Below are 15,875 nucleotides of genomic sequence, written 5' to 3' on the forward strand. Positions count from 1 at the left end.
TACACAAAGCACTTGATGTGGTGATACTACTTCCCTTCCCTGAACTTGAAGTAGCCCATTTGATTTACAGTAAACAGACACAATTAATAATTACATGTAAGGATGAATCTAAATATCTATTCTAATAAGAAAGATTATGAAAACACAAGTTATGACAGACCCATAATCATAGCTGTCTTTTAATTATAAGCACTGGAAGTAGCTCAAAAGCACTGTGTCTAAGGCTATGGTTTCACAGATCTCTGGCTGCAGTATCAGACAGACATGCAACTGTTTGTGCAGCTGCTTCATGAAGCAGATCAGGAAAGTATCCAATATAAAAATAATACAGAAGGAAAATTATCCAGCATCAGTTTCCCACTCTAGTTCACAAAACAGCCACAAAAGTGTCTGAGCTACCACAAAGAGTGACAGGCACAGCATGTCCTGTCAAAGAGGCAGGAATGAGCAGCAAGGAACAGGAAAACCTTAAAGTTCATATCAATGATAAAAGTAAATAAATAGAAAATTTAAAACAGCTTTATGAATATTCAGAATCAAAATCAGTACTTTACTAAAAATTGCCAGTAAAAGCTATCCCCTCCTGCTTCAATGCAATACTATTCCTCAGGATAAAAGTTTGTGATAGGAATCAATGAAAAATAGCGTCTGGTGAATAAAACCAGACAAAACTAGCTACTTCTGTTAAAAGCCATCTCCAATACTCACCTGGTACGTGAGCTTTTCAATATATTTCATCCTTCCAATACCACAGATACTTAATGAGGTAAGGAGGTATTATATACAAGCACGGAAACAGAAGATAAAAAATCATGCTCACAAGAGGATGAAATTCATACTGATTTTATGTAGAAGCTACGTAAAATAAGTATGACAGAATTGTTGGGTACCTCAGATAGCCAACAGAGAAACTGATTTCTGACTGAATCTACTGAACCTCTATTTGCACAAGGAGTCAGAACATAGATATTAGAAAACAAAATACTTAAAGGTAGTGAGTATACCTTCTTAATACCTGAATTCGCAATGCCAATCCTACTCCTTCTGAAATCAACGGTACTTGATACCTCAATTCATGTTGTCTAACTTTAGGTACCAACTGAAGCATTCTATCATGTCACCAATGAAGGAGGAGAAGCAGACTCATCTTCTGCAGATATCTTTCTCTCTCTGTAGACTACACCACAGCCCTGGAAAGCTAAGCTCCTAAACTCAGGTGTCTCAGTTAAGAGGAAAGAAGCTGGGTTCTGAAGACTTTGTAGATTTTGGACAGCAACTCAAATGCACTCCACTTAAACGCAAACAGTAAGGAGTATCACGGCCCCAGGCTTTTTCTGGTGTTAATGGAGAAAGGTATCTCCTGGACTCTGACTTGGGTGCACTGTGTTACCCTTTCTCTCTACAGTCTACAAAGAGACTTTAAGTGCCTAATTTAAAGCAGAATTACATTCAACTAATTTTCTAAAGATTAAAATCACTAAGTGTGAGCAGACAACAGTAAGAAATAGGTACCTTTAAACAGCTAAGTCAGATGACTTGTCTCAGAAAAGCCTTTTAGCATGTCCTCAACAGATGACTTCATTATCTCAGTGATTCCAACACTCAGCTGTCGAGTGACTTAATGCTAAATCACCATACTATTAAGCTAATTTCAGTGAGATGTACCCTCCACTTACCAACTCTCACATGAAAAAAAAAAAGCATAGATCCTGGACTTCAAAGTCTTCACACATTCAGTGTATGTACACGAAGGTGGCAAAAATACCTATCCTTTCCATAAGAATTTATAAAAAGAAAAAAAATATATAGGTATATATATATATATAACCTGAACACAATTGTGTACACTGCAAAAACTCCTGCTTTTTCTGTACCAGCGGAGACAACATGCATTGAACTCTGCTGGGTTACTGTGCTTGTAGGTTCAAAGCTACAGCTGTTCAGCAATAAATGTTCCTCAAACCCCTTTTCCTTCAGACTGGTAGTGCAGGTGTTCAAAGCAAATATTTGTAACCTTTGCACCAAATGCAACCACAATGGCTTTTTTATTCTTCTCAGAAGAGAAGTATTAGAGAAACATATTTATAAACCACTATATGCAATCATCCACAGTTATTCTTAAGAGATTTTTATGTGAAAAATTAGTAAAGAATAGAAACCATCAGTATTCACTTTCATGTATTTATAAGTGTGAAGGAAAGGGTCAAAGGCAAGAGTAGAACTTCGCACAATACCTTCCTTGTGAACAACAGCTGAGAAGTCTGGAAAGCAAATTAATTGCTTTGCTTTCACATTATCAACAAAGCTGTCTTTTGAAAGGGCTGTTAAAATCTCGGTCATCTGTTATGTTTGAGCAAGTTAGTTTGGACTGTAATGCTCTCACTGTCGAAAAAGAGAGTTCTATTTTCTTTAAAGAGTTTCAGATGCTCTTAAGAAAATCCTATTTCTTTTGACTTCTAAAACTTTTGGGAAGAGGTTACAGGAAAAGGAAACCTCAAGTACTACCCATCAGATCAGTCTAAGTGATGAAATAAAATCATACCAAGTTAGAAAAAAATATACACTGAACAATGAATGTCTATTTATTATATTATCTCGTCTTTCTGATATTATCATTAAAAATTAAGGACGTGATTCTATATATGGCATGTCAAACAGAATGCATGTTTCAAGTCCCAATCAGCATAAAGGCATCACCCAACACAACTCCTCTTGACAGGATTTTAACCTGGCTCCCAGGTATTTTAATGAGCAACAGTATTGGGAAAAGGAAAAGGAAAGCTGAATTTCCACAAAAATACCCAACTAGCTCTGCATTAGGCCATCTGTGCGATTCAGACATGAGTCACATTTCTTTGTCCCACTACTGACATTAAATCCCTCTTTGCAGGAATCAAGACAGTTTCTAGTAGTTATGGCCCTTTGATTGCTGTCCTCAGAAAACAGCTGTGTAACTTCAGCAATGCTTCAGCAAAGCATGTCATTGTATCAAATACCTGCTTGCTCTTACTTGGGAAGACAGATTTCTGCATGAGTTCCAGTACACTACATATGTATGCTAAAGTTTTCCTGTCAGACCAGTAAAAAAAACCACTTATCCTCCCAGTCTCAGTGTTCAGATAATTCCTGAATAAGTGTTAACAATGTTATTAATTATCAGTTTCACTGCCATCAAAACCACCGTCCATAAAATCTGCTTTAAAGAAATTTGAATGGTCTTCAGTTACCTAAACACTGACATACAGTGAGACTGGAAAAGCCTCTGAATACCCCTGACAGCCAGGAAGATGTGGCACAGGATCTCAAGATCTCCAGAACAGCTAATTGAGGCCAGTTAAGAGGTTCCAGGTCATCAAGTACAGTTTTATACGCTTGTGCTTAGGAAACTAAACCACAGCTGCATAGTATGTCTGATACATGGGAAAGGAAGAGTTTTGCTTTTAAGTACAGACTTTAATCTCCGATTCAAGTGAAGGTATTAGATAAAAATTATCAAACTTAAATTAAATATTGAAAAGAAAGTTATGAGCACTAACAGGTAAACCACATAAACCAGAGAGGAAATGTCTGAGCAAGAGAATGAAGTATTCAACTCCAGGAAGTACGACAATCCACCAAAAAAAAAAAAAGAAAAAAAGACTCATACTCTGCAAGCTGGCTTTGCAACGTTATCTTTGCATGACTGGTATGTTTTTATTCCTCCCCACTTTTTCCAGTGAAGAACTCGGCATATCCATTAAATGCGGAAAGGGGGTCATCAAGGATTCTCCCTCACCTGAGAGTGATTACCATCGGTGTTTCCTGCATTTCCTTGGCAATATAACAACACTTATATTTGTGAGAGATTTACTTTCTGAAACTGGTGAAGAGATGATGCAGAGAGTACAACTGCTTTAGAAAGAAGGAAAGAAGGACCAAGAACTTATCTACAGATACAAAAGAAAATGACTAAAACAAAGGGCCTGCACACACATTGCAATGCTCCTGAAGTAAAATATGCTGGAGCTTCCTAGTACAGTATTTGGGAATGAAGTTTAATTTTCTTCCCTGAAGATCACATTTCTCCCTCCAGCTTAGCAACAGGCCTTTCAATCACTTTTTAGCTATATATTCAAGCTCTCCTCTTTGCAGCAAAACAACTCAGTTTTCTGTGACCTCCTCCGGCAAGGAAGAAAATAACAACTGTGCTGTACTCAGAAATAAAGCAACAGTAGAAGGGATCGGGATCTCCATGTTGTTAAAATACCAAACACCTAAAACATTGCCTGTTTTCTTGAAGATGTATTAAAAATAACAGAACTGAATTAACTCTTCACACACATTACTCAGAGGAAAAGCAATAGAACAATTAAACTGTATATATTTATTGATTAAAAAAAAATAAAATCATTCCTCAGATTAAAAGGTAAGTGCTCTGTGCTCCTCATGGACAACTTACAGTTTCTGTGACCACATAATAAACAACTGCCAGATTTGAATTCTCCTGAAATGATGGCTGCTATGAGGCTCTGCCCTGTGGTTTCTGAAACTTACAGAATCACAGAATGGTTTGAGTTAAAAAGGACCTTAAAGATCACCTAGTTCCAACCCCCATTACATGGGCAGAGACCTCTCCCACCATATCAGGTTGCCCAGGGACTCATTCAACCTGGCCTTGAACACCTCCAGGGATGGGGCATCCACAGCTTCTCTGGGCAACCTGTGCCACTGCCTCAGCACCCTCTGAGTGAAGAACTTCTTCCTTATATCTAATCTAAACCTACCCTCTTTCAGTTTAAAGCCATTACTCCTATCACTGTCCTATCACTACACTCCCTGATAAAGAGTTATGTTACTTACATTCTCCCAACAATTTAATTTTACAAAATTCCTTTGCTTAACACTGAACCAAGTCCAACCTATACTTAGTCATAAGCCTGTTTTGAAGAGCTAGTGCCTGGATCAGTGATGTGCTGTTCTGCTCTTAAAGAGTCTAGCACATAGAGTGTCAAGCTAAGAAAAGATATGCACTCAAAAGGCAATCCAGTAAGATAATCTTACTCTTTTAGCACTACTACAGTCAATTTCTGACTTTCTTTCCTTTTTTAATGACAACAGTAACCTCAGTTATCATTAAAATCCATTCCAAGCTGAACAGCTGGAGTTTGTAAATCCTCCACTCCTAAATGCCACCAGAAGATGGCTCAGCTGAAAGGATGGACGAACTCATGTATGTCTGGCTGTGTTTTACCAGCTAACTACTGTCAAGCTGTAACAGTGCTTGAAAGAAATACTCCTGAAATATTCATATTGAAAATAAAAATCCCCTCCAACCTTTCCATTATTGAGACCTATAATGGTCACCTGAATTCCACCTTTGTATTTAGGTGTGCTGGCAAATTCAGAATGTGTCCAACCACCAATGATGTTACAGAAAGATTCACCTCCACCAGTGCTGAACCCTCTAAAAGCTCAAAACACCACAGCAATATTAGCTATGACTAAGTTTAACCTAAACAGTCCCACCTTTCTCTACTTTTGCTTTTACGAGTGATGCCCCAGTCCCTTCATCATCTCCATGGCTGTCTGCTGGACTCCCTCTTATAGCTGTTGCACCATATAGTTGTATCGTATCTCTCTTGTACTGGGGAGCCCACAACTGGACACAGTACTCCAGGTGCGCCCTCAGCAGTGCTGAATCGTCAGGTTCATCAACAAGTCATCTCCCTCAACCTATTGGCAACAAGCCTCCTAATACAGCCCAGGAGACTGTTGGTTGTCTTTGCCAAAAGTACATATTGCTGGCTCATAGAATCATAGAAAAATTAAGGTTGGAAAAGACCTTCAAGATCATCTGGTCCAACCACCACCATACTACCAATGTCACCCACTAAACCATGTCCCTAAGCGCCAGGTCCAACCTTTCCTTGAACACCTCCAGGGACGGTGACTCAACCACTTCCCTGGGCAACCCGTTCCAATGCCTGACCACTCTTTCTGAGAAGAAATGTCTCCTAATTGTTTTAATTGTTGAAGAGTAGTGCTCTTTGTTCAATTATTTGTTATAATTGTTGAAGAGTAGGGGCATGGCATTTCCATTTTTCCACTCACCAGGGACACTGCCCAAATGCCAGGACTTTTCAACTGTGATGGACAGAGGCTTGGCAACCACATCAGCCAGTTCCCTCAGGGCCCTGGGATTCATGTCACCAGGTCCCATAGACTTGTACCTCTTTAGATTCATCAGGTGGTATCGTACCTGCTCTTCGCTTACAGTGGGTGGGACTTTGATCCCCCAGCCTCCATCTACGGGTTCAGGGAAATGAAAGACTTGGGAAGCCTGTCTACCAGTGCAGACAGAGGCAAAGAAGTTGCTGAGTACCTCAGCCTTCCCCATATCTGTCATTACCAATTACTCAGATATAGAAACTCACTCCTAATATAAGAAATTAACCACCTATAATCGTTTACACACTACTATTTTCACCCCTCAGTCTATTTTCACAAATGTTAAAGGTGCATGATGGCCCTCGAGAACTCCTCCTGTCACTCCAGCGCAGCAGCCCGAATGAACCTGGGTCCTCTCTTGTGCTCTTCCTTGAGGCTCTGTGCAGAAGGGATGCCACCTCTGACACAAGGGCTGGGGGACGGGAAAGAAGCACTCACACAACCCCTGAGAATTGGCAAGAGTTCTTTATTTCCGGGACATCTTGCAGGTGAGCCTGCAGGATGTCCATGGTGTTTGATGGCTCCAAGCTAATGCTTGGGATGGAGCTTGCACAACGAGTAGGGAGCTCGCCGGGCACTCCTGTGACGCTGTTGGTGCGCTCGCATGGCAGAGAGCAAAGACGTGCCAGGGTAGTCAGCGGTCTGGTCTGCCAGAGGTGTAACCACCTCCACTGGTTCCTCCACATCTTCTTGTCAATCCGGCTCCATGGGCTCCACAGTGTTTGGCAGAAGGACAAGCCAGTTCTTGCCCGGGACTGCCCAAACGGGATGCCTTCCATCTGGAATGTTTTCAGGCCAGGGTGCTGAACCAGGGGGTCGTCCAGTTCCGTGCCTAGGTCCCATGCCACTGTCCAGTTCATTTCCATGCCTGGGTTCAACGCTGCCATCTGTTTTGTGGCCATGGCTGGGTCCCACACTGTGTTCTGGACGACAAGCACACCTCTGCTCCACACAGCTGTCCGGCTGATGCTCCTGCCTTCGCCCCATGCCACCGTTGTGCCACTGGGAAGGCCCAGGCCCCCTGCTGCTGTATGGCTGAGGGGCCAGCCTGTTCCCTGCATCGTTGTGGTGCCAGTGGTACCACTTATAGTAAGTGTCTGTGGGCTGCGCGCCAGAGGTCCCTCGAGCACTGGTGTCTGTTGTGCCGCAGGCGCGATCCCTCTGCCCGTGACACTTCTCCTTCTTGTTAGGTGTATTCCTTTTCGGTGCTTCCTTGGACTGCATTGCTGTCCTCACACCGAGGAGGCCTGCCGCTCACCTTGCTGCTTTGGTTCTTCTTCCTGCCACACAGGTTGGCTGTCAGAGTGCCTAGAAGCTCAGTGAACGGTGGGCCAGCTGCAGGGGGCCTGTTTTATAGGGCCCGGAGCAAAAGCAGGGCAGTGGTGGCCACTGTGACCTCAGCAAGCCTCTGTGATGGAGTGGCCCAAGCGTGGCCAAAGGCGGCTGTGTTGGGAATGGCCCGGAAGATGGCCTCACATGGACAAGGAGGAGGGTTGGGGGGGGCTGAGGGCCCCTTTTCTGGGGCTGGCTCCCCTAGGCCATTTGGCTTGCCAGAGAGAACGGCTGCCCCTCAGCCACAGGGACTGCCCTCCACCTCCTATCCTGTGCCCTGGGTTTATTTTTAACACTGTTTTTTAGGTAATTGAAATTAATTTACGGAAAAGAACAGAAGCAAGGTGCATCTTCAACCCTAATTACCGTGTGCACTTTGTGCTCTGAGTGAAGAATTTCTTCCTCACATCTAATCTAAATCTCCCCTCCATTTGTTCAAAGCCATTATTCCTTGTTCCATGGCTACACTGCCTGATAGAGTCCCTCTCCAGCTTTCTTTTAGGCCACTTTTATGGGTTAGGTTAGATGGCAAAACTGCAGGACCTTGCGAATTGCAGCCTCATCTACCTTGTTCCACATGATGTCTTCCAGCTCAGGCTCTAGCCTCTCACCAGGGTAACACAGAATCATAGCATCATTCAGGTTGGAAAAGACCTTCAAGATCATCTGGTCCAACCATCCCCCTACCACCAATGTCACCCACTAAACCATGTCCCTAAGCACCACGTCCAACCTTTCCTTGAACACCCCCGGGGATGGTGTCTACCATGATCCCCAATACCTTTTCCGCAAACATCACTTCCAGCCATCTAGCTTCCTGCATCTACTAGTACATAAGATTTCTCCTCTCCAGGTACAGGTCTCAGTATTTGCTTTTGTTGAACTGCACGATGTTCCCGTCAGCTCATTTCTCCAGTCTGCCATACTGAGATTATTTAATTTCTATAATGATTAAAATTCATTATTGCTGAAGAGTCACTGCAAAACACATGAATTGCTTAACATGCTTGAAAGCTCTCTCTTAAGTACAAGAAGATGTCTTAAATGGGCTTCTAACTTTTTGCTGTTATTATATAAGATACATGAACATGAAGGCAGGTATCATCAGTCTTAAAGACTTATTTTGAAGAATTAATTTAAGAAGTATTTAAGAATTTGATCTCCAAAAGTACAAAATAGTCTCGCCTCCAAAAATGGTAATAAGGATAGCTAATTCCTTGCTAGATAAGGCTAGGGCTAGCTTTGTGACTCAAGGTCACACAGGCTATGTACATTCAGAAGCCCTGTGGCATAACAGAAATGTATCTACAGAGTGAAAAAGTTTACACAGATGATCCATTGTTCACACTACTTGCATTTTGGAGGACTTTCCTTCAGACAAGGTCAAGTCCCACAGATCCCATGCCCACTAGTGGCTGGAGAAAAACTGATGTAATCTTAAAATGCATCTTTCAGTTTAGATTCATCTGTAAGGAACTGAGCTTGTGAACTGCAGCTGCAACTGCTCTGTGATGTGAACCTAAGTGGAGTCTGTGAGGACAACAGGGAGAATCAGTTTTTATAAGACTTCTCTCAATCCAACCTGAAACATTAATGTAAATGCACCCACGCAAGCCCACAGAGCAGACTTTCTCATTTCTCCTGTCCTCTATTCCATCAGCTCGGCTTTAAATCCTTCCCTTCTCTCTAAGCAGAAATACACATCAAGGGCAAACATATCTATTCACTTTAGACACCCACATACTAAGGTAGTATTGAAAAGTAGTTTGTCTGCATCACCGGCTAGAATTCAGCTATACTTCTGATGGCTTAACTTTAGGTAGGCCTTAGACTGAATTCTCCCAGGGTGACTAAATGACTTCTTAGTTCACATAGGAAATCTATGGCATTATTTATGATTGAACACTGTGGTCCAGCCTACTTTATTAAAACGTAGCTATTGTTCTGACACAGTATTATATAAAAAGATCAATTCTCAGGTTTCCAAACAAACTACTTAATCTTAGTGGGAAAAATACAGTGCTGTGTTAAGCTTATGTACCTACAAACAAGAAACAAACAAACAGATAAATATATTAAACCACTAATTTACATACTCTGATACACACAAATCCAAGCATTAAGTTGCATTCAGTCTAGAAATGCACAAATTCTCTCCTTTAAATTTGGAGAGAGTCAGATGGGGCTCCCCATGTGGCTATCAATCAGCATGGGGGAAAACACCTTCCAGCTCTCCTGTGAAAGCTCAGGCAGTCACCCTCTGGCCTGGAACGTAAGGCTCCCATGGCCTGAACGAAAATAGGCAGAAGAAACCTAGCTCTAACTGATTGATCAAAAACTCAGATAAGAGCAGAGAGACTCTGTTTCCAAAATCTCTGTTTCCAAGACAGAGAACAAGGATGTCATGTCAGTGTTGGGAGCATTCCTGTTTCTACTGTTGTTTTGAATCCAGTGGCCCTCCAAAATAAAACAAAATGCATAAATACTACAGAGAGCAGAGTCCAAGTCCCCCTACTGTCCATTTCTAGGAAGGCACCTTCTCCCTCCTTGAATGGAAAGAGATGAAATACATGTTTGCATAAAAGTAGCATAATTAAAGCTTCATCAAACACCTTACCAGGTCATGCTCCAAGTCCAAGGAAGATTTTTTACCAATGCAATCTCAACAAGTGAATACTTAGAAGCAGGTGCTACATTTTTTAAAAGCTTACCAAAGTGACAAGACAAAAAAGTCAGTCACAAGTAAAAATCCTAGAATTTTCACTTAATGCATTTCTCAACTGCATAATTTTACTATCATAGCAACTTGATTACAATAGGCTTTGGTCTTCACAGGGCAACTAGACACCGGTATTAGAAATAGACCTGAGAGTGGACAAAGAAAAACACTCTTTCAAAAACTCCTGAAGCAGAACTTAACTGAGATAGTATTGAGACAAGAATTTTGTCTTCAGATTGATTGTCATTTATCTAAAATCTTTTATCTTATAACTCTAGTGACCTGATGCAATAGATAAGGCCAGGGTTTGTAGACAGAGGAATTAAGAGCTCAAACAATACAGTTGAAAGCTTATCCACTCAATTCAGAACATGAGACATTACCCCCACCAATTTTTGCCTAACTTACTTTGTGTAAGAAAATCCAACAAAAATTCAAATTTTAATGATGCTTTATATGATATACAAATTCTGTTCTGTCATCCTAGCATGTTCATCTCCTTCAGATAAGCATGTTCTCAATTCTATACACTTGCCATAGTAACACTGAGTCATGTATCGCAAAAGATAAACTGGATAGCTAGAAAGAACATCTGTTGTTCTTCACTAGAGAAGATTATTTCTCCGTGAAATAATGTTCACTGGAGAAACATGTATACAGTATAACCAGGTTTCACTTAATACACAGGTAACTTATAATGTTTTTTTAAGATTTAGCCCACTTAAGAAAGGAGGGGAAATGTTATCTCATACAGAGTAAAGAATCATTTAACAAGTAATAATAAATCATAGAAGCTTGCTTTCGTATTTATTCTTTCCTTGTATTACATTACGGATTTCATTTGATAACCTAAAGATTGCATGGGGGAAGATTGGAAGGGAGATGTTTCTTCATTGTAAAATAACAGCATTGCAATATTTCAAGATGTTGAAACTATCTTAGATAGGTAAGAAATGAAGCAGTTGTCATGAACAATCTTTCTCCATTTGTGACCAATAAATCCCACTTAGTTGTAAAACTGCTCGGAGAACCTGAATTCCATGCAGGAACCAGGTATTCCATTAACTACCTGCACAAGGAAGAATACTGTGGGATAATGTGCATAGGGTAGACTGCATTCAGTTTTCTGATTAAATTGATGTTATTCACCTATCAAGAAACCATTTTAATTCCAGATTATACTACTGTGAATGCCTTCATATGTTCGCATTCACTGTTTTTAAGGCTCAAGTGGGATCGTAGAATCTGACTGCTCTAACACACCTTGAGCATGCAAGAGATTTCTTTGTTAAATAAGGCAATGGCTGGCATTTGAATACAGCACATCTTCAAAAGCTGATGTTAAACCTGAACAGAAAAACTTGAGGTGAGGTTTGATAATCTATCACTCCCACAGATAGTCTGTTCCAGTGGCTCTTCTAGACAGGCTTGGTTCCCTCCAGCCTATATAGCTCACCATCAGTATTCCAGCAGCATTTGCCACTCAAGCACCACCATTTGCCCCAATAACATACCCAAGAGTTTGCAACACATACATTTGATGCCATGCTACACAAACACTATGTGGATAGGTTAACATCATCATTTCATTCTTAAGCATTAAAGACATTCTTAAGCAAAAAAGAAAACCTAGAAAAACGGTCAGGTTACGGAGTAGAGATGCAGCATACAGCACAGCTCAATGCTATGAAAATGAATGTGGTTAGTCTGCTACAGAAACGCTGTCTTGAATATTGCTTATGCCTGGATATTGCATATGCCGAGTTGCCTCACCATACGTGGATGCTTCCTCACGGTCAGGGAACACCCCCATAGGATTTGCATTTAAAAGCGTGTTGTTAATCTATGCATCGACCAGATCCATATGCTGCATGCTTTAGGTAACTGTGTTTACCCTATGAAAGTGAATACAAAGAGACTGCAAAACAATGCCACTAACACTGCAACTCCATATTAAAAAGGCAGTAATGACTTCTACATTTTAAGATAACAGAAAATCCAGATGTAGCTCTGTAGAGCACATATAGCACCGTAGAACAGCATATATTTTTTTCCCAGAATTTGTACAAATTTTAAAGTTTTTGAGTCAGATTAACCATTTCCACTTTCTCCTACAGCATTGTTTGCAGAAATTCATCTCACCTTTATGGGAACTGAAGAAGGTTAATAGCTTTTTTGAGAAACCACTTTGAATTAATTCCAACATGTTCTATTTTGAGTACTTTTCTTGCTTCATTTTGCTAGAATATCAATTTGACTTTTCTTGGTCTTAGAATTTTATTTTTTTCAGGAAATGTTCGAACGCTGTTCTTATGCTGTATGAAATTTCACACTTTCAAATGACAAATTAAAAAATTATCAGCTGTTCTGAATCCTTGACGTACACAGTGAGAAAATGCTGTGGTTGTCTTTCCTTAAACGTTACAGAATACACTTGCACGTAAATGGTCCAAGCTGGAGAAGTATCCCTTACAGCCTCTAGTGATAATGTGTTTCAATGAAAATTAATGCTAGATGATGCAAAGAGAGGAATCAGTCTCTAAAAAACACAATCAAATTTTCTTTTCTTCACCGTACATAAGAAGCAGCATTCGCATTTGGAGAGTGGAAAAGCAATTTCCTGTATTCTCTGTGACAACCTGCTGATTAACTGGATACACCAAAATCTTAATGCTGTCTTCAAATTCTCCTTTCTGTTACTTATTCATTTTAGGCTGTAATTTCTCCAAGAAAGGTCTGTGTTATGGTCATATACTGCAAAGCATGACGGAAATGAGAGCACAAAGTTCTATAGAAAGGAAAAAAAAATGAAAAAGACCGCACCTATTTCCCCTTTTCTCTTTTCTTCTTTCTTCCTAAAGCTCTTATTCTGTACTTCTCCCATTACTTCCCTAAGGTTTTGCTTTCTAGGATTTATTCATATTTGGTTTGTTGTTTTTGTTGTTGTTGCTGTTTAATTGATCCATTTCTTGTTTGATTGCCTTTACTAGTGCACTCACTTAAGCTGATGCTTTGATTTTTTTTTTAAGATCTCTAATTGACATGGATATGTTTAATTATTTAAGTGTCTTGTGTAAGTGCTCTCGATTGGTTTTATGAGAGGAGCTGAGTTTTAAGAGATGCAAAAAGCTTAAGCCTAGGTGCATCTTCCTAAATCTGCTTGACAGAATGCTCCTGTTCCAGTTGCATTAGGTACCATAGCAACTGCAGGGAGAGAAGCAGAGAATCAAAGAACTATTTCAGCTAGGGAAGCAAATCTGTAGTTAGAAGCAAGAACAAACCTATGATCATGATTTTTTTCCCCTGCTACCTTGTCTGTTCTGTATCTAATTCAAAAAGTGTGAGGTTCAAGATGAGCAGCAGTCTGAATTACACTTTTTTTTCCTTCCCGTCCCAGGCTCCAGTGACTGTTCTGTACTGGTGGCATTGTGTAAGGCCTTAATATTGCTGAGTCCCTTCCTTTTTAAATATTAATATACACTATATACACTGTATGTAAGTAAAAACTGTACACCATTAATGTAAGTGCAGTCACTGGAGCCCACAGTGCATCTTAACTCCACTTAAAACAGACATACTGGATCTTATCTTTGGTTGTTATGGGACCAAATGCCCCTAGCTCACATACAGACACCAGATGTGAGCATCTACAGTCTGAAAGAGTGAACTTCAAACTTTCAACAAAATTATGATGTCGTTTGCTATTCCCTGGGTTGTGCAGGACACCCTCCGCAGGACTGGCAGATACGACAGAAGACAGACAGGACCAGCACCTCTGCACAGGTAGGTCTGGAGGATGGACAGGACACCAGAGGGCTTCTGAAACAGAACTAGAGAGATGTCTGTACACAATCAAATTAAGCCTGGGATTTTATCCCAATGAATTGCTGCTAACACCTTTGTCTCTGGGAAGGCCACACTCTATTATATCACTACCTTTCCTTATTCTGTTAACAGCTGCCTCCTCATGGTCCCCTTCTAACTTCACACTATTTCTATTTGCTCATACTTAGGCAACTCAGTAACAGAACCCATAAAGCAGGTTTAGATTGCGCAGTACCATCCACTGAGAGTGTGCCTCAAAGTTTTTGACCTGTCATTCAAAAGTAATTGAAAGTCTGTTTGATAAAGGAAAGAAAATAAACGAGAGGAAGCAAAATTTAAATTTTTTAAACCACAGGAGTCATTAATCTCTTTCACAGTAAGGACTAAGCACCATGCCTGCAGCAATGGCTATATTTAAACCTTAAACTATAATAAATACTTAAGAAAACATTATCTTTAAAAGAAAAAAGCAGGTCCATTATCACCAGGTGTAAAAGAAAAAAAGAAAGAAAAAAGCCAGCTTAATGCACCATTAAATATAAAATGGAAATATTAAATGAAAAACAAAATCTTTCCCAAGGGGATAATTCCCACAAAAGTTCCTTAAATATTAGCTTCTACCTATTAACAGAGTAAAGGAAAAGCCCTCGAATAAACGAAATTACAAATCTTAATCCTCTACATTAAAGGAAATCCTTAGATTAGATGGCTATTTCAGTTTATTTTTAAAACAGCAAGAGTAAGTCATGAAAAATCAGGTCCCTTGTGAGACTTATCAAAATTGAATTTTCAGTTTTCTTTACTATGCTGACAATCATTTACAATAAAATCAGAATGATAAAGGGAAATTGTCTGTGGGGACCACTGAGCCAGGTAACAGCTTCAGTTTAACACAGTTATACTGAAAAAAAAATGTAAATAGAATTTTAATATGGCTGAACGAGGCCTTACTTTGCTTACAGATTTTTTGCTTGATGCTTTCAAATAATACATCAGGAGTGACAAAACTGAATACCGACTGGTGATAATCAGGTGTCCTACATTACCTGCACTTTGTTTAAAATAACATGAAGTTAAAGCTGTGTTAGGCAAAAACAGAAAAACTGGATTACAAACTACATTAAGTTTAAAATTGCCATGGTATATCAGGAGCACAATATAAAACCATGCTATACCTTAAAATTTCCAGTCCTCCTTTGCACATCTACAAACCTTGCAAATTATAACAATATATTATTATCCCAGTCTCCAAATCACAGACTGCATGATTTATAAGTACAGCATAAAAAAAACTTGCAATGTTTAGTTATTTTTAGTATCTAGCAATAATTGAATATATTTATACAAACATACTGCATTTTACATAAGCAGAGAACAAATACATGCTGTATTCTGAAATAAAAATGACACATTAATTTGATTTGAAAGAAATTTATTCAGCCACCTAATTAGCATGATCTTGCAGAACATGTATTGTATAATTTGCAAAGTTTATCTCATTCAAGCCAAACAGGCAGACCACAGCTATCACAGTGGTGGTAGTGGAGGGGAACAACCACCTGGAATTTACATTCTCCCTTCTTTCCATTTGAGAAGTTAGTTGGCTCCCATTCAGCACATAATTCCTTCTTTTCAAAGTCCTGCTGACAGTACGTGATCCATTGAAAAGGGCAACAACAAAATTGATGAGATCTAGACAACTAGAAGTATAACCAGCCCAGAATTCACATGTGCCTTGAGAAACACTTGTTCTACGGTGATTCAGGCCTGCCAGGTGATGCTATGCCAGTGC

At 39.9% G+C, this 15,875-nt stretch overlaps 1 protein-coding gene and 1 long non-coding RNA gene across 43 annotated transcripts in view; both read right to left on the minus strand.

The window, feature by feature from the left end:
• GPC5 (glypican 5) overlaps positions 1–15,875 on the minus strand; it is a 778,624-nt gene that overhangs the window by 707,385 nt on the left and 55,364 nt on the right. The window lies entirely within an intron of this gene.
• Positions 1–15,875, minus strand: part of LOC310900052 — a 46,074-nt gene that overhangs the window by 21,240 nt on the left and 8,959 nt on the right. The gene's annotated exons all lie outside the window — the stretch shown is intronic.

This window comes from Anser anser, assembly GCF_964211835.1.
Source record: "Anser anser genome assembly, chromosome: 1".
NCBI classification, from domain to species: Eukaryota; Metazoa; Chordata; class Aves; order Anseriformes; family Anatidae; genus Anser; species Anser anser.